The sequence below is a fragment of the Felis catus genome, chromosome B2, assembly GCF_018350175.1.
Source record: "Felis catus isolate Fca126 chromosome B2, F.catus_Fca126_mat1.0, whole genome shotgun sequence".
Lineage (NCBI taxonomy): Eukaryota > Metazoa > Chordata > Mammalia > Carnivora > Felidae > Felis > Felis catus.
In genome coordinates, this window is record NC_058372.1 from 46,678,338 (window position 1) to 46,702,406 (window position 24,069).

Genomic DNA, 24,069 nt, shown 5'->3' on the forward strand with positions numbered 1-24,069 from the left:
CATCAAAACCTTAGAGGAGAAAGCAGGAAAAGACCTCTCTGACCTCAGCCGTAGCAATCTCTTACTCGACACATCCCCAAAGGCAAGGGAATTAAAAGCAAAAGTGAATTACTGGGACCTTATGAAGATAAAAAGCTTCTGCACAGCAAAGGAAACAACCAACAAAACTAAAAGGCAACCAACGGAATGGGAAAATATATTTGCAAATGACATATCGGACAAAGGGCTAGTATCCAAAATCTATAAAGAGCTCACCAAACTCCACACCCGAAAAACAAATAAGCCAGTGAAGAAATGGGCAGAAAACATGAATAGACACTTCTCTAAAGAAGACATCCGGATGGCCAACAGGCACATGAAAAGATGTTCAGCGTCGCTCCTTATCAGGGAAATACAAATCAAAACCACACTCAGGTATCACCTCACGCCAGTCAGAGTGGCCAAAATGAACAAATCAGGAGACTCTAGATGCTGGAGAGGATGTGGAGAAACGGGAACCCTCTTGCACTGTTGGTGGGAATGCAAATTGGTGCAGCCGCTCTGGAAAGCAGTGTGGAGGTTCCTCAGAAAATTAAAAATAGACCTACCCTATGACCCAGCAATAGCACTGCTAGGAATTTATCCAAGGGATACAGGAGGACTGATGCATAGGGCCACTTGTACCCCAATGTTCATAGCAGCACTCTCAACAATAGCCAAATTATGGAAAGAGCCTAAATGTCCATCAACTGATGAATGGATAAAGAAATTGTGGTTTATATACACAATGGAATATTACGTGGCAATGAGAAAAAATGAAATATGGCCTTTTGTAGCAATGTGGATGGAACTGGAGAGTGTGATGCTAAGTGAAATAAGCCATACAGAGAAAGACAGATACCATATGGTTTCACTCTTATGTGGACCCTGAGAAATTAACAGGAACCCATGGGGGAGGGGAAGGAAAAAAAAAAAACAGGTTAGAGTGGGAGAGAGCCAAAGCATAAGAGACTCTTAAAAACTGAGAACAAACTGAGGGTTGATGGGGGGTGGGAGGGAGGAGAGGGTGGGTGATGGGTATTGAGGAGGGCACCTTTTGGGATGAGCACTGGGTGTTGTATGGAAACTAATTTGTCAATAAATTTCATATAAAAAAATAAATAAAATAATAAATAAATAAATAAATAAATAAATAAATAAATAAATAAAAAGTAGCAGTTATTCTACGGAGCATGTGTAAGTAAAAGGTGACTTTTAGGATGTAGATAATCTTTGACTGAATGAATACCGAATCCAAACACTAGGACCCTTGAAGTAACATATGTAAGAGGTTAATACGCTAATATAAATGATGCACTAAATGATAACTTAAATTTACGTTCATTGTGATACTGTCACTCAAAGGATTGTCACTCAATGGGTATCATGTAGGAATGGCTCTGAGATTTGAACATATTTTGACTGTCTCCAATTTCCATATTCATCTCTCTCCATATATTGTCTCAAGAAATAAAGGTAGAGACCATGAACGTCCTGCAGGGAATGATAATGACACGTTGGTAAGCAGTTATGCTTATTTAATTCAACAAAACTCCCACATATGTATAGATAAATTAATTGGTATTTCTTTCTTCCCCCTTAAAACTTGACTGTTGGATGGAGCACCTTGGAGGCTCAGTCAGTTAAGTGTTTAACTCTTGATTTCAGCTCAGGTCATGACCTCACGGTCATGGAATCAAGCCCTGTATTGGGCTTGGCTCACAGTGCAGAGCCTGCTTAAGAGTCTCTCTCTCTCTACCCTGCTACCCCTCTCCCCTGTTTGTGCTCTCTCTCTAAAATAAAGAAAAAAAGAGAGAAAATGACTGTTGGTAGGTTCCTCCTATTTTTCTAAAATACACTGGGAAATACCAACAAAAATGACTGTTTGTAACCCTTTTGATTTGCTTCATGGAATTAAAATGAAACCCTGTATATATGTTAATTTCATTTTAGCATACTGGGTTGTTATATTAATACAATAATATATGAAGTAAAAATAATTCTTTGTCAGACAATGATCTCTGTTGATAACAGTTAGAAAAGCAACTGCACTTGAATATTCTTATTGAGAAGTCCCTGTAAAAGATGTAACTTTCAAAACTGCTGTACTGTAATACAAATGTAACATCTGGCCCATAATGAATTCAAATACTAAATGCTTAGATTCTGGTTCCTTTAGTCTACACAGACACAACTGAATAGACTGCCAGTTGTGCAAAGGGGTAAGTTACAACAAGTTTACATTCCAAACTCTGAATTTCATTTAAATTATAATCCCATCAACTTTCTAAGAACCAGACAAGTATACCACATACCCACCAATATCTCAGTTGAGCAGAGACTATTAATCTGCTGTCCTGTGGTTCTTTTACTCCTTACCCATAACATTTTTTTTCTGTTTTTCATTGCTATCATCCCAGCTGTTTATTTGCAGGATCATATTCGTTTGGTAATACAAAAATGTAATGGGCACTCTTCTAGGCTCTGGGATTGTGACTGTATCTCAGGAAAGAAAACTAACATGGGACACTGGATGCCTACCTGAACCCAACCCTGATGAATTTAAGAACTTAATATAACCCTGTGATAAATCCCTCGAGAACGGAGAATATGTAGATAGAAGGATGTGTGTGTGGCAAAGGCCAATGAAAACTTAGAGCAAGAGAACGCTTTGGTAGTGCCATTTGTCTCTACGCATTGTTCTGGGTAGATCTTTCCCCACTCTGACTATTCTGGGGTCAGGCAGGCAGCCAGTAAGAGATGGCATGGTCATATGGGGCAAGCCATTGCCCAGTTATGACAAGAAGCATGTACTACATTGCTGGCAGATGATCAGTGGGCCCCTGAGCATTCATTCCTTCCCCTGGGCCCACACCAGTCCTTCTCAAACTCTTCCAAATAACTGAAGACAAAGAAACACTTAAACTTATTTTATGAAGCCAGCATTATCCTGATAATAACTCTAAATAAGGACTTTAAAAGAAAATAGGTCAGTATCCCTGAATGCAAAAATTCACAACAAAATATTAGCAAACTGAATTCAACAGGACATTGAAAAAGATCATGGGGTGCCTGGGTGGCTCAGTCAGTTAAGCATCAGACTCTTGACTTTGACTCAGTTTATTATCTCACGGTACATGAATTTGAGTCCATGTCAGGCTCCGCGCTGACAGTGTGGAGCTTGTTTGGGATTCTCTCTCTCTCCCTTTCCCTCCCTCCCTCTCTCTCCCTCTCTCTCTGCCCATCCCTCACTCAGGCACACTGTCTCTCAAAATAAATAAACTTTAAAAGAAAAAAAAAATCATACACTAAAACCAAATAGGATTTATGCCTGGAATGCAAGTATGATTCAACATATGCAAAACAATAAATGCGATACACCACATTAGTAGAAAGGATAAAAATCATGCTCTCAATAGATAGAGGGAAAAAAAACAGAAAAAGATTTGTAATACAACCTTCTTTCATGATAAAAGGGGTCAACAAATTTGGTACTGAAGAAACATACCTCAACATAATAAAGGCCACATATGACAGACCAACAACTAGTATCATATCCAGTGGCAAATGCTGAAAACTTTTCCCTTAAAATCAGGAACCAGACAATGGTGCCCACTCTCACCACTCCTATTCAACTTTTTACTGGAAGTCCTAGCAAGAACAATTAGGCAAGAAAAAGAAATAAAAGGTAGTTAACCCAGAAAGGAAAAAGAAAAATTGTCTGTTTGCAGATGACATGATTTTAGATACAGAAAATCCTAATAATTCAATCAAAAACTGTTAGACCGAATAAATTCAGGAAAGGTGCAGAACACACAATCAACATAAAAATATTAGTTGCTTTTCATAACTAAAAATTTCTAAATGATCAAGAAAACAATCTTATTTATAATAACATCAGAAATAATAATATACTTAGGAATAAATTTAACCATTGAAGTGAAAGATCTGTATACTGAAAACTGGAAGACACTGATGAAAGAAATTGAATAAAACACAAATAAATGGAAAGATATCCATGTTCATGGATCATAAGAATATTGTTAAAAGGCCCATACTACTCAAAGCCAATTATAGATTCAGTGTAATCTCTATAAAAATTCCAATGGAATTTTTCAGAAATAGAAAACACAATCATAAAATTCATATCAAACCATAAAAGACCCTGAATAGCCAAAGCATTGCTCAGAAAGCATAAACCAGGAAGCATCACACTTTCTGATTTCAAACTACACAACAAGGCTAGTAATCAAGAAATAATACTGGCATAAAAACAAATAGAAGAATGGAAAATCATAGAGGGTCCATACAGACACCCATTCATATATAGTCAACTCATTTAAAAAAAAATTATTTATTTTTGGGAGACAGACAGAGTGCAAGCAGGGGAGGAACAGAGAGAGGGAGACACAGAATCCGAAGTAGGCTCCAGGCTCTGAGCTGTCAGCACAGAGCCAGATGTGGGGCTCAAACTCACGAACCATGAGATCATGGCCTGAGCCAAAGTCGGACACTTAACCGACTAAACCACTCAGGCGCCCCATACAGTCAACTCGTTTTTAATAAGGGAGCCAATACTTAACAGGGAAAAGATAATCTTTTCAATAATGGTGCTGGGAAAACTGGATATTCACATGCAAAATGCAGTGGATTTCTATCACACCCCTCACTAAAAATTATGTTTAAATATATTAAAGACAAAGTAATACATAAACATATAGAAATCTTAGAAGAAACATATGAAAAGGCTTTATGGCATAGATAGAACAATTTTTTGGAGATGGCGCCAGAAGTACAAGCAATACAAGCAACACTAAGCAATATTGCATCAAATTTAAATGCTTCTGCATAACAAATGAAATGAGCAACAAAATGAAAGGCAATGTATGGAATGGGAGAAAATATTTGCCAAGCATAGAGTAGATAAGAGGTTAATATCCAAAATCACAGAGAACTCCTAAAACTCAATAGCCAAAAAAAAAAAAAAAAAAAAAGCAAGTAATCCAAAATCCAATAGAAAATGGACAGTCTTCTGAATAGACATTTTTATTGGGTTGATAAATGGAACTACATTAAAATTAAAAATTTCTGTTCTGCAAAAGTATCAAGAAAGTGAGAAAACAAGCCACAGACGAGAAAATATTTAGAAAGGACATATCTGATAAGAGTGTGTTATCTAAAACATACAAAGAACACCTAAAATGAAACACTAAGGAAACATACAACCCAATGTAAACATGGGCTAAAGACCTTAATACGAACCTTCCCAAAGAAGATATACAGATGGAAAACAAGCGTTTGTAAAGATGCACCACATCCTATATCACCAGGGAAATGCGAATTAAAACAGTGATACACTACAATATACCTATTAGAATAGCCACAATCCAGAACACTGACAACACCAAATACGGGGAGACTGTGGAGCAACTAAAATTCTCATTCTTTGCTGATGGAAATCTATTAACCATATGCATGCTTGTAAAGACCATTTGGAAGGTTCTTATAAAACTAAACATACACATACCACATGATTCACCAATCACACTCCTTAATATTTACCCACAGGAGCCAAAAACTTAGGTCTACACAAAACCTGCAGTACTGATACTTACATTTTTATTCATAATTGCCAAAACTTGGAAGTAACCACGATGTCCTTCACTAGGTAAGTGGATAAATAAACTGTTAAATCTAAAAAAGCAGAAGATTATTCAGTGTTAAAAAGAAATGAGCTATGAAGCCATAAGAAGACATGGGGAAATCATAAACGCATATCACAAAGTGAAAGAAACCAATCTGAAAGGGCCACATACCATATGATTCCAGTTATTTGACATTCAAAAAAGGCAAAACTATGGAGATAATAAAAAGATAAGTGGTTGTTAATGTTGGAGGTGAAGCGAATGTAGGACAAATAGGTGAAGTACAAAGGATTTTTAGGGAAGTAAAAATATTATGTATGTTATGTCTGTATGATACACACAGAACGCCCCTTTCATGAATCACCCTGACATTGGAGCTTCCCTCTCTTCTCCCTGCTTTACTGTTTTGTTCAGTTTTGCTCCAATTCACTAAGAGCAATGGCATTCTTGTAATGTTGCTATTCCACAAGCAATTTTTTATGTGCCCTGAATAAGAAAAATCCATTTGCTAGAAACAATCGGTCCAATTTAAAACCACTGTTTTTCTTCAAACTAAAGCTTTCATACATAGATACAAAAGAAAGGTTTGCCCAAATGGGAACTAGTCCCAGGACTCACATCGACAAGGTGTTCATCAAACCTATGTTAATGTGACATGACCAAACAACAGCCAAATGCTTTGTAGTGATATCAGTTTATTTTCCCAATATTTGATCACTTTGAAATGTAACATTTTAATTACTCTTTGCTAAAATACAACAGCATAAATTATTTTGATACTGCTGTATAAGAATTTTACTTTTATTATATAAAATGGAGTCCCAATATTAGATGCATAAGAACTCAAAGATGGAATTTGGGCAAACCTATTCCTAGGAGTCACTACTGTCATCTTTATCTCCTTCACTTGACAAAGATGTAATTGCTTCATAATGAACCAACAAGAAAAACAATTCCAAGTGAACTGCTGACAAGTTAAACTAATTCATTTAATTGGTATTTGGGAAGATACTTTCTGCCTATCTGCTAAAGGCTATGCTCAGGTATGGATGAAAACTTCCTCATATTTGAATAGGACTACACTTATTTTTTTTTCAGAGAATGGAAAATGCATGGACTTTGAAGTAAGGCAGACATACAGTTAGTTATTTTATCAACCTTGGTCACAGTTTGGTCATTTGTAAGATAGGAATAATTAAATTTATTTTGAAGTATTGCTGTTAGTATCACTTATAAGATATATAAATTTTATGTTACATTGTTTGACATAAAGTCGACAGTCAATAAATAGTACCATCAAGAGTGAAACTTCTTTGAATAATGAAGCATAGGGATGCCTGGGTGGCTCAGTCGGTTAAGCTTCTAGCTTTGGATTTTGGCTCAGGTAATGATCTCACAGTTCATGAGATTGAGCCCCATATCAGGCTCGATGCTGACCGTGTGGAGCCTGCTTGGGATTCTCTCTCTCCTTCTCTCTGCCACTCCCCCAAAGTAATAAAAAAAACTAAAAAAAAAAAAAAGAAGTAATACCTTCCCCCCAAACCAACTTTGGCCCTTTATTTTTTTTTAAGGTTTATTTATTTATTTTTGAGAGGGGGGCAGTGGCAGAGAAAGGAGACAGACAATCCCAAGTGGGCTCCGCACTGTCAGCCCAAAACGGGGCTCAAACCCACCAACCCTGAGATCATGACCCAAGGCGAAATCAGGAGTCAGATGTTTAAGCAACTGAACCACCCAGGTGCCCCAAAAGAAAGCGTTTAAAAAAATATATTGTTATTCTCATATTTACAACTCTTCCATGATTCCCCATAACCTATGAAAGAAAAGCCATATTTCTTAGGACAACATCTGAGCCTTTCAATGATCTAGAAACCTGCCTTTCCATTAGAAAGCTAATTCTCTACACACAATGGTCCACATGTATCTATACTACCACAATAACAAACTAAAACTAACTTTTTCTCCAAAATCTAACTCATACTGAGGAAAGGATTCCTTGTATGTAGTAGGTTGAGTTGCGTGACTTCCAAAGCATATTTGTTGAAATTCTAACCCCCAGTACCTCAGAATATAACCATATCTGAAAACAGGAACATTGTAGATATAATGGAGTAAGGTAGATCCCTAATTTAATATGGCCGATATCTTTATAAAATGGCCATGTGAAAATACAGAGACACAAGGAGAACCCCCTACAGTGACAGAGACAGAGACTGTCAAGTCAAGAAAGGCCAAGGATTGACAGCAACACCACAGCAAAGAGACAGGTAGGGGAGAGACTCTGCTCTAAAACTTTCAAGATAGCATAGCCCTGTCAGGAACTTAACTTTGAACTCTGACCTCCAGAACTATGAGAGGACGTATTTCTGTTGTTTTAAGCGACCTAATTTGTGGTGATTTGCTAGAGGAGCCCTAGAAAACTAATACACTGTCCCTTTAAGAACTTCAGTAATCTAGTGTTCTATATTCTTGCAAGCATGGTTTGGCACATGAAGTTACCCCTAGCTCCATGAGGAAACCTCCATCATTTTTGGTGTCAAAGAGAAAAAGTCAGCTGCTGTTTTCACATCCTAGTACCTTGATTTTACTCACTCTAGCATGTCTGATTTAATGACAGACTTCACTGGAATCAAATACTTCTGATAATTTGAAAACACTATCAAGAGAAAGAATAGATAAGCCACAAATAGGAGACAGGGATAGAAACATGTAGATCTTTAAAAAAAAAGTCTTGTATTCAAAATACTTAAAGAACTATTACAACTCAATAATAAATAAACATATGACCCAATATAAGCAAAAATTTAAAACAAATTCTATACACAAGCATTTGCTCAAATGGTCAATGAGCATATGAAAAGATGTCCACAGCAGTGGTTCATAAGAAAAAGTAAATTAAAATCACAATAAGATACCACCACATGCCCTTTTCAATGGTTAAAATTCAAAAGATTGAAAATATCAGACATAAGAGAGGATGCGGAACAATAAAAACTTTCACACATTGCTGAGAGAGGGTAAAATATAACCTCATTGGCCAACTGCTCAGCAGTTTCTTAAATGGTCAAATAGCAACTTTAATCATAATAGACAAAAACTGGAAACAATGCAGAGATCCATTGACAGGAAAACTGATAAACTGTGTCATATTCACAAAACGGAATACTACTCAATATTTAATGGAAATAAACTACTGATGCATGAAAAAATACAACATGGGTCAAACTCAAGAAATTTATGCTGAGTGAAAAAAGCTGGACACAAAAAGTACATGACTCTATGTATGAGAAATTTAAGAGTCAGGAAAAATAATTTTTGAAAATAGATATCACATCAGCAGTTACTTTTGGGATGAGTGAATAGATTAACAGAAGGAATGAGTAAACCTGCCGGGGTGTTGAAAATGTTTCAATCTTAATATGCATTTGTCAAAATTGACTGAAAGTTACATTTAAGATATGCATAAAATATATAATGTATAAATTACATTTAAATTATTAAATCAATAAAATAATCAATGACATTAAAATAAAACAAAAAAAACACATGTAAAGAATTTTATTAAAAAACATCTTAAGTTGTTGAAAAAAAGAAAAGTACAAAGGTGTTAAAATGTTTCAATAATGCAATTTTCTGGCACATAGTGAATTGTAAACAACAAACTCTTTAGATTATGGTGTTTTCCAACACCAATAGCAAATTCTATGATTCTCTGGACACCAGCTTGGGAATTCAGCAATTCAATTCAATTCTGACACAATCTACCTGGAGTTAGAGTCAGGTCTCACAAAGTTAAGGAGCTCAGCACTACAAGACTATCACCATTAAAGATGCCAATCACAGTTCCTGGGCCAAATGTAGTTCCAACTGACTGGCTAAAAATCAGGAGTTTCCAAGCTCCTAAGGTTGTATAACTTGCTAGAATGGCTCACAGAACACACTTTAGTTATGTTAATCAGATATTATAAAGGATACAAATGAACAGCTAGAGGAAGAGATACATAGGGAGAAGTTTAGAAGGATGCCCAGTGCAGGAATGTCTATGTGCAGAGTTGGGACATGCCACCCACGCTGCAAGTGGATGCATTAACCATCCCCAAACCCAGTAGTTTAAGGATCTTTGTGAGATTTAATCACATAGCATGATAGATTTTTAATTCAGTCTCCAACCTGTCTTCCCTTCCCTAAAATTGGGAATTTGGTGGGGCTTAAAGTTCTAGCCTTCTGATCAAGTCTTGATCTTTCTGGTGACCAGCCTAGGACCCACCAAGAGTCACCATTTGAGAACAAAAGATGTTTCTATCACCCAGGAAATTTATAGGGAATGTAGGAGCTCTATCAGGAGCCAGAGACCAAGACAAAATATGAGCACAAAAGGCTCATATCAAACCTATCACTCAGGAAATTATAAGGGTTTTAGGAGCTCTTTGTCAGGAACTAAAGCAAATACCAAATATATATTTCTTATTATGCTATAGGAATGAGGAAAATTTTTTATGACTTGGTAAATTTTAAGATTAATCTAAGGAAGAAAATAATTTATTCTTATGTTTGCCTAGAATAAAAGTAACTATTACCATATATATAACTATAATAAAATGAAGTGCTATAAATGCTGGGGATGAAGTGGCAATAAGAGAGACTGGAGTTCCTAAGAAGTAGAAATTATGAAGGACTTAGAAAACTAGCAAAGGATAAAAGAAGAAAGTTTACATGGGTAGAAATGAAAAAAAAAAAGGAAAGAAAAACGGAGAAAGAGTTTCTGGCAAGGGTTTGCCCTGATCATAGATTTTAAATAATGAATATAGCATATTCAAAGAACAGTGAAGAGACACATTTCCATGAGGTGGGAGATTTGTGAAAAGACAAAACTGAACAAAATATTTAAAAATAAAATACAGCCAAATTGTTAAGAAAGTCAATAATCAAGACAGAGTTTATCTTTTGAGGGACAATGAAAAATTCTTGAACATTTTATAATGATTATGATTATTTTATTTTAATCATGATAAATGTACTCTAATCCCCATCACCTATTTCACCCATCCCCCCACCCACCTCCCCTTGGGTAACCATCAGTTTGTTCTCTGTAGTTAAGAGTCTGAAAAATACATTCAAAATGGATGAAAGACCTAAATGTGAGACAGGAAACCATCAAAACCCTAGAGGAGAAAACAGGTTACAACCTCTTTGACCTCAGCGCCAGCAACTTCTTACTGGATATGTCTCCCAAGGCAGGGGAAATAAAAGCAAAAATGAACTATAGGGACCTCATCAAGATAAAAAGCTTCTGCACAGTGAAGGAAACAATTAATAAAACTAAAAGGCAACTGATAGAATGATATTTGCAAATGACATATCAGATAAAGGGATAGTATCCAAAATCTATAAAGGACTTATCAAACTCAACACCCAAGAAACAAATAATCCAGTGAAGAAAAGGGCAAAAGACATGAACAGATACTTCTTCAAAGAAAACAACCAGATGACTAAGAGTTACATGAAAAGATGCTCAACATCACTCCTCATCAGGGAAATACAAATCAAAACCACAATGAGATATGACCTTACACCTGTCAGAATGGCTAAAAATTACAACTCAGGAAACAACAGATGTTGATAAGGATGCAGAAAAGGGGGAATCCTTTTGCACTAATGGTGGGAATTCAAACTGGTGCAGACACTCTGGAAAACAGTATGGACGTTCCTTAAAAAGTTAAAAATAGAACTACCCTATGACCCAGTAATTATGCTACTATTTATGCAAAGGATACAAAAATGCTGATTTGAAGGGGAACATGCACCTCAATGTTTATAGAAGCATTATCAACAATAGCCAAATTACGGAAAGAGTCCAAATGTCCATCAGCTGACAAATGGATAAAGAAGATATTGTGTGTGTGTATTATACACACACACACACGTACATATATATATATGTATATACATATACACATATATATATGTATATATATATGTACGTGTGTGATATGTATATACATATATATATATATGTACGTGTGTGTGTGTGTGTGTAATGGAATATTACTTGGCGATCAAAAAAGAATGAAATCTTGCCATTTTCCACAATGTGGACAGAACTAGAATGCATTATGCTAAGCAAAATAAGTCAGCAAAGGACAAATATCAAAAGATTCACTCATATTTGGAATTTAAGAAACAAAACAAATGAACAAGGGAAGGAGAAACAAGGGAAGGAGAAACAAGATAAAAACAGAGAAGGAGACAAAGCATAAGGGGCTCCTAAATACAGTGAAGGAGACAAACCATAAGAGACTCCTAAATACAGAGGGTCGCTGGAGGGGTGTTGGGTGGGGGATGGGCTACATGGGTGAACATCTTTTCATATGTCTGTTGAACATCTGGATGTCTTCTTTGAAGAAATGTCTGCTCATGTCTTCTGCCCCTTTCTAAATAGGATTAATTTTTGGGTGTTGAGTTGTATCAATTCTTTATATGTTCTGGATACTAAATTTTTATCAGATATGTCATTTGCAAATATCCTCTCCCATTCAGTAGGTTGCCTTTTGGTTTCATTGATGGTTTCCTTCCCTGTGCAGAAACCTTTTATTTTGATGTATTCTCGATACTTTATGTTTGCTTTTTTATTTCCCTTGCCTTAGGAGACAGATTAGAAAAATGTTGCTATGGTTGATGTCAGAGATATCACTGCCTATGTTCTCTTCAAGGATTTTTGTAGTTTTAGGTCTCACATTGAGGTCTTTAATGTTTGAGGTTTGAAGTTTTTTTTTGTATGTAGTTAAAGAAAGTAGCCCAGTTTCATTCTTTTGCATGTTGCTGTCCAGTTTTCCCAATGGTATTTGTTGAAGAGACCGTCTTTTTTCCCACTGGATATTTATTCCTCCTTTGTTGAAGATTAACTGACCATATAATTATGAGTCTATTTCTGGATTTTCTATTCTATTCCATTGATATATTTGTCTATTTTTATCCCAGTGTCATACTGTTTTAGTTACTGCTGCTTTGTAATATAATTTTGAAATCTGGAATTGTGATATACTTCTAGTGTTTTTTTTTCTATTTTAAGATTGCTTTGGTTATTAAAGGTTTTTTGTGGTTCCACACAAATTTTAGAATGTTTGTTCTAGTTCTGTGAAGAATGCTGTTGGTATTTTGATAGAGATTGTATTAAATCTATAGATTGCTTTGGGTAGTATAGACATTTTAACAATATTTGTTCTTGCAATCCATGAGCATGAAATGTCTTTCCATTTTTTTTTCCATCGTCTGGTGATTCTTTCATCAATGTTTTATGGTTTACAGAGTACAGGTTTTTCACCTCTTTGGTTAGTTTTATCCCTAGATATTTTATTGTTTTGGGTACAATTGTAAATGGGATTGTTTTCTTAATTTCACTTTCTGCTGTTTCATTATTAGTTTATAGAAATGGAACAGATTTGTGTGCCGTGGTTTTGTATGCCGTGATTTTATTGAATTTGTGTATCAGATATAGCAGTATTTTGTAGAGTCTTTAGGGTTTTCAATATATAGTATCATGTCATCTGAAAATAGAGTTTTACTGCTTCCTAAACATTTTGGATGTCTTTTATTTCTTTTTGTTGTCTAATTGCTGTGGCTAGGACTTTCAGTACTATCTTGAATAAAAGTAGTTAGAATGGGCATTCTTGCCTTGCTTCTAAACTTAGGGAAAAAGCTTTCAGTTTTTCCCCATTGAGTATGATGTTTGCTCTGGGTTTTTCATATAAGTCATTTTATTATGTTGAGTGAGGTATGTTCCCTCTCGACCTACTTTGCAGAGGGTTTTTTTTTTCATAAATAGATGTTGTACTTTGTCAGATGCTTTTTCTGCATCTACTTAAATGATCATATGGTTCTTACCCTTTCTCTTATTGATGTGGTGTATCATATTGATTGTTTTGCAAATATTGAACCACACTTGCATCCCAAGAATAAATCCCACTTGATCTGGGTGTAGATTTTTTAATGTATTGTTGTATTCAGTTGGCTAATATTTTGTTGAGAATTTTTGCTCCTATATTCATGAGAGATATTGGCTGGTAGTTTTGTGTGTGTCTGTGTGTGTGCACACATGCATGTGGTTTCTTTATCTGGTTTTGGTATCAGGGAGATGCTGGCCTCTTAGAATGAATTTGGAAGTTTTCCTTCTTTATTTGGAATACTTTGAGAAGAATAGGTATTAATTCTTCTCTAAATGTTTAAATGTTTAACATTCACCTTTGATGCCATCTGGTCCAGGACTTTTGTTTGTTGGGAGTTTTTTCATTACTGATTCAATTTATTTGCAGGTAACTGGTCTGTTCAAATTTTCTATTTCTTCCTGCTTTAGTTTTGGTAAGTTATATTATTCTAGGAATTTACCCATTTCTTCTAGGTTGTCCCATTTGTTGGCATATAGGTTTTCAGAATCCTTGAATATTTTTAATTGGAATGATTATAATAATGCATTCTTTTGGAAAGATTGATTCTACAAATGTGAAAATATTCTATATTATGCATGATTCTTAGAATTCTGGAAATGTAATTAATGATAGAGATTTTGAGTTGAAATAGATTATTTTCATAGATAGTAATTTGTATTCTTGAGCTAAAAATTGATGCTCATTATGTTAGTCCATCCTTTTCATTTACTACTCTTCTCTAATTTGTATTTAGCACTTTATCAAGAAGAGTTTGGTTTGAAAAACAGAAATCATGTTTTTATCTACATACCTATTTTCCATACGCTTTGTTAATAATCTTCCAGTAATGTTCACTCCAAGTTTTAATAATTCAGGAAAACTGCTAGTCATGGCCCTTGAATCAATCAATATATGTAACTAAAGTCAAGCTACAATAGAAAGATATATTATAACATGAGGGACAGTGGGCACCATGAGACGAAGATGCACACTTCCTTCGACCAACCACCAGCCACTCACTCTGCTGCCTCCATGCTATTTACAGGGGGAGAAAGCAGCAGCGGTAAAATGAGAATTTGGAAAAAATATGCATTTTTAAAAATTATGCAAAGTAATAAATGAATAACAGATTTAGATTGTCTTTATATTGCAAAAAATGTCCTAATATAAAACTTAACAATGATTTGGGAGGCAAAGTGGCAGTAGTGAAAGCATAGCCTTTTTCTTTTTTAATCCTTCTAAACAGGAGTAAAAATATGACTGAATTAGATGCCAATCACAGTACAAAAATCAGATGTATATACTATGTAATTTGATAAATCCTTACCATGAACACTGGTAGATTTTATGATGCATAAAACAATATTTTAAGTTTTTGTTTGTTTGTTTGTTTTACAACCAACTTGTGGGGAATAATGTGAGACACAGAAGAAACCTCAGAGAGAGAGAGAGAGAGAGAGAGAGAAACTTTTCCTAAAAGGACACAAGAAAGTTGAAATAGGTAGTAAGATTAGAAAATGTGTTTCCTTCTAATTTGAGATTCTCAAAGCCATTGAAAGCACATGTAGTTATGCTAAAAGTTGTATATTACATTTTAAAAGGCATTTCCTTAATTCTATCAGGCTTTGTCCTAATTTTTTTTCTTGTCTTATTTCACCAATAATGATATAAATTAATACATATTTAAGAGCTGCTCTTGGCCACGTATTTTGTGGTATTTCTTTTAATGTTTATCTATTTTTTGAGGGAGGGAGAGAAGGAGAGGGAGAGGGAGATCATGACCTGAGCCAAAGTTGGACAGTCAACCTACTGAGCCATCCAGGTGCCCTATGTATGGTACTTTTGTGTGTGTGTGTGAAAATATTTCTTTATTGGAGAAACATGTTCCAATGTTAAAAATTGTATAATTATTAGAAACATCTTTTATTCATGTGACTCTATAGTCACTCCATTCAACAGTGTTGTAAACACGTCTTTAAAAGAAGTAACACTGCAGTAATTCATATACAATGCTAGCATCCTTAAAAACCTCTTTCATGAGGCTTTAGAACGTGTTTTATTTATTTTATTCTAATTTTGTATAGTTAACACAGAGTGTTATATTAGTTTCAGATGTACGATTTAGTGACTCAGTACTTCCATACAACACCCAGTGCTCATCACGACAAGTGCATTCCTTAATCTCCATCACCTATTAAACATCTTCCCAATCCCTTTCCCTCTGGTAACTGTCAGTTTATTCTCTATAGTTAATTTCTCCCTCTCCCTCTCCTTCTCCCCCCCCCCTTTCTATCTCTCTCCTTCTTTGTACATTTTTATAAACATTATCTCTGGTCTTTAAAAGGCTTCTGAAATATGCATAGTATCATCTTCATTGCCCAGATGAGGAAATTAAGTTCAGAGATATTGAACCTTTTGTCCAAGGAGGTAGAATAGGACATGGTACTTGAATATGATCTACAGCTACAATACCTGGAAGGATCATGGGTTCGAATTTCACAAATCTAAGTTCATACAAGTCTTGTTGTCTTCATTTATCCCCTAAGAACCTGGCACAATGCTCTCTATCTTGTAGGTGATCAGTTAACATTTATTTATCTGACATGAATTTGATAAGGCATTTTAATCATGTGCAACCAAGAATTCTGGTTCTAATTAATTGTAAGAATCACCAATTAAGCATAAGAATATATCATCAAATCACTAGTAGCTTCAATTTCCTCAGTTATAACATGAAGATTACAAAGTTGTAAGAATTAAATGATAGTAAAACCAGTACTAAAACCAATACTTTAAGTGACTGTAAAATCAGTCTACATTCACACATAATGCTGTCACCTCACCAGCCAGGTTAATACAGCATTTAACCATGAAGCACATTGGTTCATCATTCTGAATTTCTTCTACTGAGTAAAAATTTCTATCCTGTCTTTTTCTGTCTATTCATAAAATGGCAGTCCTAGGGGATTTTTTATAACAGTGGTAGAAAGAAATATAGGCGTTAGGATATAATCTGTTATTTAGGCCACAAACGAACACGTTTTTATTCTCCAATCTTTACTTTTGGTAAGTCCCACAGGCAGTAGTATATCAATGAATTTAAAACCATCCCCTGTTACTCATTTTTTTATTGGCTAATACTTCCTAGCTCAACCCTACAGTATGTGTAAGGCTTGCCAAAAATATTAAATTGTCTGGACAATTTTATGGGGTAATGGAAATGTATTTTCTCTCTTCTTGATTCTATAAAAGCAATAAGTGATTTGCTTGAGCTGTACATTATATGATACAGGATATGCCCAGGGTACTATTATCATAGTTTATGGGGCTGGTCTGGATAGCTATCTCCTGTGACTAGAATGAAAGACAGAAGTAAGAAGGACAAAGTGACCTACAGAAAATTTGTCATTGTATGTCAAAATGTTCCAAATAGGAAGGCAATGTATCTTTTAAAATACTCTGAAAATATACTAAGGGAGAAATTTAACCCTGTAGTGAAGACCAAGAAAAGCATCAAGCTTCCTAATACAACATTACATGGTGACTTTAAAATCATCTTCAGGAAAAAATGATTAGAGGATTAAACATTTCTTGAAAATCTTCTTTTATATAGCTTGATATATTTCCCCAAGCTTAAGCACTTACATGCTTGACTATGATAGGAAATATAGTGCTAAAATAATTCTATCTAACTTGCTAATATTTGAGGCCTGAAACCCTGTTGGTGATACTGTGCATGTTATGGTACCCCAGTGTTGTTTTTTTAAATATAATTTATTGTCAGATTGGCTAACATACAGTGTGTAAAGTGAAGTATTTTCTTGGTTTTGGGGGTAGATTCCCATGGTTCATCACTTACATTCAACCCAGTCAATGACATTCTTCTCAAAGCTAGAACAAACACAAAAGACCCTGAATAGCCAAAGTAATATTGAAAAAGAAAACCAAAGTGGGAAGCATCACAATCCTAGACTTCGCCTCTACTACAAAGCTGTAATCATCAAGAAACTATGGTACTGCACAAAAACAGACCCATAGACCAATGTAATAGAGAACCCAGAATTAGACCCACAAATGTATGGCCAACTAATCTTTGACAAAGAAGAAAAGAGTATCCAATGGAAAAGAGACAGTCTCTTTAGCAAATCATGCTGGGAGAACTGGGCAGCATCATACAGAAGAATGAAACTAGACCACTTTCTTACACCATACACAAAAATAAACTCAAAATGGATGAAAGACCTAAATGTGATACAGGAAACCATCAAAACCCAAGAGGAGAAAGCAGGCAACAACCTCTCTGACCTCAGCCACAGCAATTTCTTGCTCAACACACATCCAAAGGCAAGGGAATTAAAAGCAAAAATGAAGTATTGGGACCTCATCAAGATAAAAAGCTTCTGCACTGCAAAGGAAACAATCAACAAAACTAAAAGGCAACCTACAGAATAGGAAAAGATAATTGCAATGACATACTGGATAAAGGGTTAGTATCCAAAATCTATAAAAAACTTACCAAACTCAACACCCAAAAAACCAATTAATCCAGTGAAGAAATGGGCAGAAGATATGAATAGACATTTTTCCAGAAGATATCCAGATGCCCCAGTGTTTAAATTAAAAGATTATGTTCTTGTTTTTTTTTAATGTTTTATTTATTTTAGGGAGAGCACAAGCAGGGGAGAACAGAGGATCTGAAGTGGGCTGTGCATTGACAGCGGCAAGCCTGATGTGGGGCTTGAACTCACAAACCACGAGATCATGACCTGAGCCAAAGTCTGACGCTCAACCAACTGAGCCACCCAGGTGTCCCGAAGTTAAAATATTATAAATTTAAGAAAGTGGACATGATTTTAGTAACATAGGGAACAATTTTACCTTTTATCTGTGCTGACAAATCCATTCTGTACTTTTCTTTACCCGTTTCTTCCATTTTTACATTGTGCTTATTTATCAAACATGTCAGGTGATCAACTATGTCCATTTTTGTCCAAGAACTGTTATTTATTTAACTGTCCAGACATACTTTCCTTGGATACTGATTTGACACATCGTTAAAGATGTTAGTTTCATTGCTTTATTTGTAAAACTTTAAGACTCAGGTCATTTTGGTCACATAGTCTTTATGTATGAAATGGTTAAATTATTTGTTTCCATACAATAAAATGTGTTAACTGCTATGGGAGAAAACTTGCTGTCAAGTTAGTTAAAACAAATATTTTAAAACAAGAAACCATAGGGACACCTGGGTGGCTCAGTCAGTTAAGCGTCCAACTTCAGCTCAGGTGATGATCTTGCAGTTCGGGAGTTCGAGACCTGCATCAGGCTCTGTGCAAACAGCTCATAGCCTGGAGCCTGCTTAGGATTCTGTGTCTCCCTCTTTCTCTGCCTCTCCCTCACTCGTATTCTGTCTCTCTTTATCTCAAAAATGAACATTAAAAAATGTTTAAAAAATATAAACCATATTATGATTGTAGTAAATCACATATCTGAAAAGCATCTACCCTCCAGAATATACAAAGAATACTTCCAACTCAATGACAAAATATAAACAATTAAATTATAAAATGGGCTAAGAACCTTGAATAAACATTTTTTTCAAAGAAGATATACATGCGCCCAACAAAAACATCAGAAGATTCTCCAACATCATTAGTAATTGGGGAAATACAAATCAAAACCACGATGTGGTACCACTTCAACCTACTAGAATAGCTATAAAAAAATAAAGAGAAAATTTTAAGTGTTGGTGAGAGTGTAGAGAAATTAGAACCTTCATACGTCGATGGTGGGAATATACAATGGAAAACAATTCAGCTTTTCCTCAAAAAGTTAATGATATAATTATCATGTGACCTAGCAATTCTACTCCTATATTTATTTCCCAAATAACTGAAAGCTAATATTCAAACAAATATTTCATGTTAGTACTATTCACAATAGCCAAAAGGTGGAAACAACCCAATGTCTTTAATTTATAAACAAAATGTGGCATATACACACAATGGAATATTATTTGGCCATACAAAGGATGGAAGTAGATGATGTAGCATGATACACACTACAGTGTGAACAAACCTCAAAAACATTGTGTTAAATGAACAAGGCTAGACCCAAAATGTCACATATTCTCATTTATATGAAATATCAAGAATAGGTAAATCTATTGAGACGAGTGCGTTGATGCTTACCAGGGTCTGAGGAATGGGGAAATGGTGAGTATTTTCAGACTTTTTGGTAAAGTAACAAAAATGTTTTGCAATTTTATAGAGGTGGTTGCACAACATTGTGAATATACTAAATGCCCCTGAATTGTATACTTTATAACAGTTAATTCTGTTATGGGGAATTTCACCTCCATAAAATTTTTTGAATGAAAATAATAGAGCCCGGTACTTGTGCAGGGCTAACAATAGCCCCTATTCCCATCAACCAAACTGGAAAACCTCAAGATTCACAAAGTATTAGAGTATGTAGAAAAGTGTTGTCTCAGAAGTGGGGAATAATTAGCCTTAGATTGAGCAAAGCTTCTCTCTTGCCACTTAATAAAAACAAAACCCAAACAGATAAAATTTATGGAGAACTGTAGTTCATAACAAAGCTCAAGAATACTTATATGAATACAAATATGCACATCACTCAACAAAGATAAAACTCACAATGTCTACATTCCATTGAAAAATTACCAGGTGTGTAAATAAAACATGACACTTCATGGAGAGCAAAATAAATTCCTAAAAATTAACCTCAACTGGCATAGATGTTAGAATTAGTAGTTAGAATTAAAAGTTGTTATTATTATTCTAGAATTAAAAGCTATAACTGCCTATCATGCAGTCAAAGAGTTAATCATAGATATGAAAGACAAATGAAACTCCTAGAGATAAAAATCACACTGTCTACGGTGCCTGGGTGGCTCAGTCAGTTGAGTGTCCAACTCTTGACTTCAGCTCAGGTCATGATCTCGGGTTTTGTGGGGTTTAGTCCGGTGTCAGGCTCTGCACTGGCAGTGCAGAGCTTGCTTAAGATTCTCTCTCTCCCTCTCCTTCTCTCTCTCTCTCTCTCTCTGCTCCTTCCCTGCTCATACTCTCTCTGTCTCTCTCAAAATAAATACACTTAAAAAAATTCATTTGTTTAAAAAAAAATTACAGTGTCTAAGATGTAAACACACTAGATGGGATTAATGGAAAATTAAACACTGCAGAGGAAAATATTAGCAAATTGAAGATAATATTCATTAAAACTATACAAAGACACATTTAGAAAATAAAATATTTAAAAAGTGGATAGGGCATCAATGAATTGGGAAATAATGTTAAATAGCAACATACATGTAATTGGAGGCCTTAAAGGAGAGGAGAGCAAGGATAAAATACAGAAAATATTTGAAGAGGAAACAACCAAAAATTTTCCAAATTTGATTAAAAAATATAACTCCTCAGATCTAAAAGCCCCCCAAAAATTTGAAACATAAGAAATATGACAAAAATTATGGCATATCAAAATCAAATTTCTCAAAACCAGTAAAAGTAGAAAGTATCCAAAGGAAAAACACATGGACCTGCAGAGGTTTAAAAAAAAATGTTTGGCATATTTTTCACTGAAAACAATGCAATTGAGGAGAATATTGAACATTATTAAAGCACTGGGAAAAAAAGAAAATAGCTGACAATATATGATTCTATACCCTGTGAAAATATCTTTCAAACAAAGGTAAGATAAGGACTTCTTCAGACATATAATAGATGAAAGAATCTGTCACTAGCTTACCCACACTACAAGAAATGTAATAGGAAGTCCTTCAGCAGAAAAATTACATTAGATGGAAATACATATCTACACAATGGGATGACAAGTACCAGAAATGGTAACTATGTAAAAAGTGTGAGAATATTTTCTATTATTAAAATTTCTTTGAAAGATAATTGACTTTTAAACAAAAATAATACCAATGTAGTTTGGAGTTTATAACTTGCATAAAAGTAAAATTTATGCCAGCAAATTCATAAAAGTAAAGAGTAGAAGAATGGAAGTCTACTGTGTGAGGTTATCATGGCTGAAGTGGTATACTAACACAGGAATGTAGACTGGTGAGTTAAGGATACATGGCTATAACACATAAAGCAATAAACCATAAAGCAATTTCTAAAGTAATAAAATAAAGAACTATAAATAGTAAGTTAACTAAGAAAATAAAATAATGACATGACAAATGGCTAAAATTAATAAAAATAATAGATTAATAACACAAAGTGTTGGAGAGAACATGGGGCAATAGAAACTTTCAGACACTACAACTAGTATATGTTGTGTTATCACTTCTAAAAATGTTTGAGAGTATTTAATAAATCTGAACCTATGCACACTGTATGATGATATAATTTCACCCTTATATATACCCATATGTATATAACTATACATATATGTGAAATTGATGAGTCTGTTAAGAAAGAAACAAGAAGTTAAAAAAAGGAGAAAATATTCATCAATATTATAATAAGGAAAGTGAAACATATTTATACAATGGGATATTGTAAAGCAATGAGAATAAATAAAGCATACTACACGCAATAATATGGATTTCATAAACATATTATTGAGCTAAAGATGCCACAGACATGAAACATATCTAGTATTATTTGCTTTATGTATGGTTCTATGGTGCTAGAAGTCAGGATAGTGATTATCTTTTGGGTTCGTTATAACTAGATTTCAGAAAGAGGACTTCCAAGATGCTTGTAATGGTCTATTTCCTGAAATGAATGGTAGTTATACAGAAGTATTCACTTTGTGGTAATTTATTATTTATGGTATATTCTTTTATTTATGTGCATATATTATACTTTTTAAAACTGCACTTAAAAATTACATAGTGTGAGTTGTATATCCTGAGAGGAAATGTAACTTAAACTTTCAAGCCTTGGGGTGCCTGGATGGCTCAGTTGGTTGAACATCTATCTGACTCTTGATTTCAGCTCAGGTCATGATCCCAGGGTTCGGAGATTGAGCCCCACGTCAGGCTTCATGGTGAGTGTGAGGCCTGCTTAGGATTCTCTGCCTCTGCCCCTCTACCCCGCTCTCTCTCAAATAAAAAATAAATAAATAAAATAAACTTCCAAGTCTTTCCAGTTTTCAAGGTCTTTCAAATGCAAAAAGCTTCTATTACAAAGCTACCTAGTGCTACATACTTGAAGACTTGAGATGTCGAAGATAGGGTAGGTATGATGGTGAAGGTGATGGGAAAAAGAATATTTCCTTTTGTTAAGAACTATGATGTAATTTTTCAATTCTTAAAAAAAAGTGTAGAAATAAAAGAAATTTGAAAAAGTTAACCTTAATCTTTCTACCCAAAGTGAACCAACGATGTGTTTGTTGCATTTACTTTCAGAGTTTTGTGTATGTGTTTGTGTTATGTGTGTGTAGATGGTTTTATGTTTTGATTTATCTTGTTTTTCTATATAGATGGAAATAACAAACACATTGTTTTAAATGCATTTTTTTGGTTATTTAGTAACACACATTGAACATTTTTTTTTCCATTTCAATAATTATACTCCTATCATATTACTTTAAATGATGATAACTGCAGCCTACTTTACATAAAGACACAAAGATTTCCCCTTAGTATTTAACAATTGGGCAGGCACTAATAGGGAAGGAAAAAAGACTATTTAAAGATTTTAAAAGCCAGTACTCAAAAAAGTCGACTTCCAGGATACACATAGTGAATACCAAAATATACCATTAATAATCTATTTGTTTTTTAACACCATCTCTGCATGATTTGAATTTTTAAATGAAATATATGGCAGTTGACAAAACTGTCATTCATCTAACAATTTAAAGTGTACATTACTATTCTGTCTATATTATACCTTTTAGCAGTGAGGTCAGGGAAGTAAAATTGGTGTGTACTAGGAGAGACTCTTCCGTACTTTCCAGTGGAATTTAGGTAAGAAGAAGATACTTGCTGTGTTGAACTAGATAGAACTTACTGCTTTAAGTTCTCTCAAGAATTTTTTTTTCTGGGATTGCTGAGGTTATTTGGTCCTGTCTATAAATTGTCTATATTCTGCAAATAAATCAGTATTAAATCTTAAACATGAGGTGCATATATGATGAGCTGCCTCTTTGGAAACTGGTTCAGTGAAATTCCAAATTTGTTGCTCAAATATCTAAATATAACCAACTTCAACTTTTTTGAGTAGGGCTTGGATTTTTAGCAACAGTATAACTATTAGTTATGATTGGGCTAGAGCTCTATGGCTTAATGTAGCTGTCTGCTGCTTGAGCATGCAGGACTGGCTAGATGTTGAGTAAAATTGGGTCATGGTGAACTCTTTGCCCTTGGACAACAGCATTCATAGAGTAAACTTTCTCTTTTTGAGAGAGTTGAATTAGGAACAATGAGGATCACTTCACTGCATTGTTTTTTTTGTTTTTTTCTTAACAAGCTGCAGCTTTCAAGTTGCATCTTGTCAGTT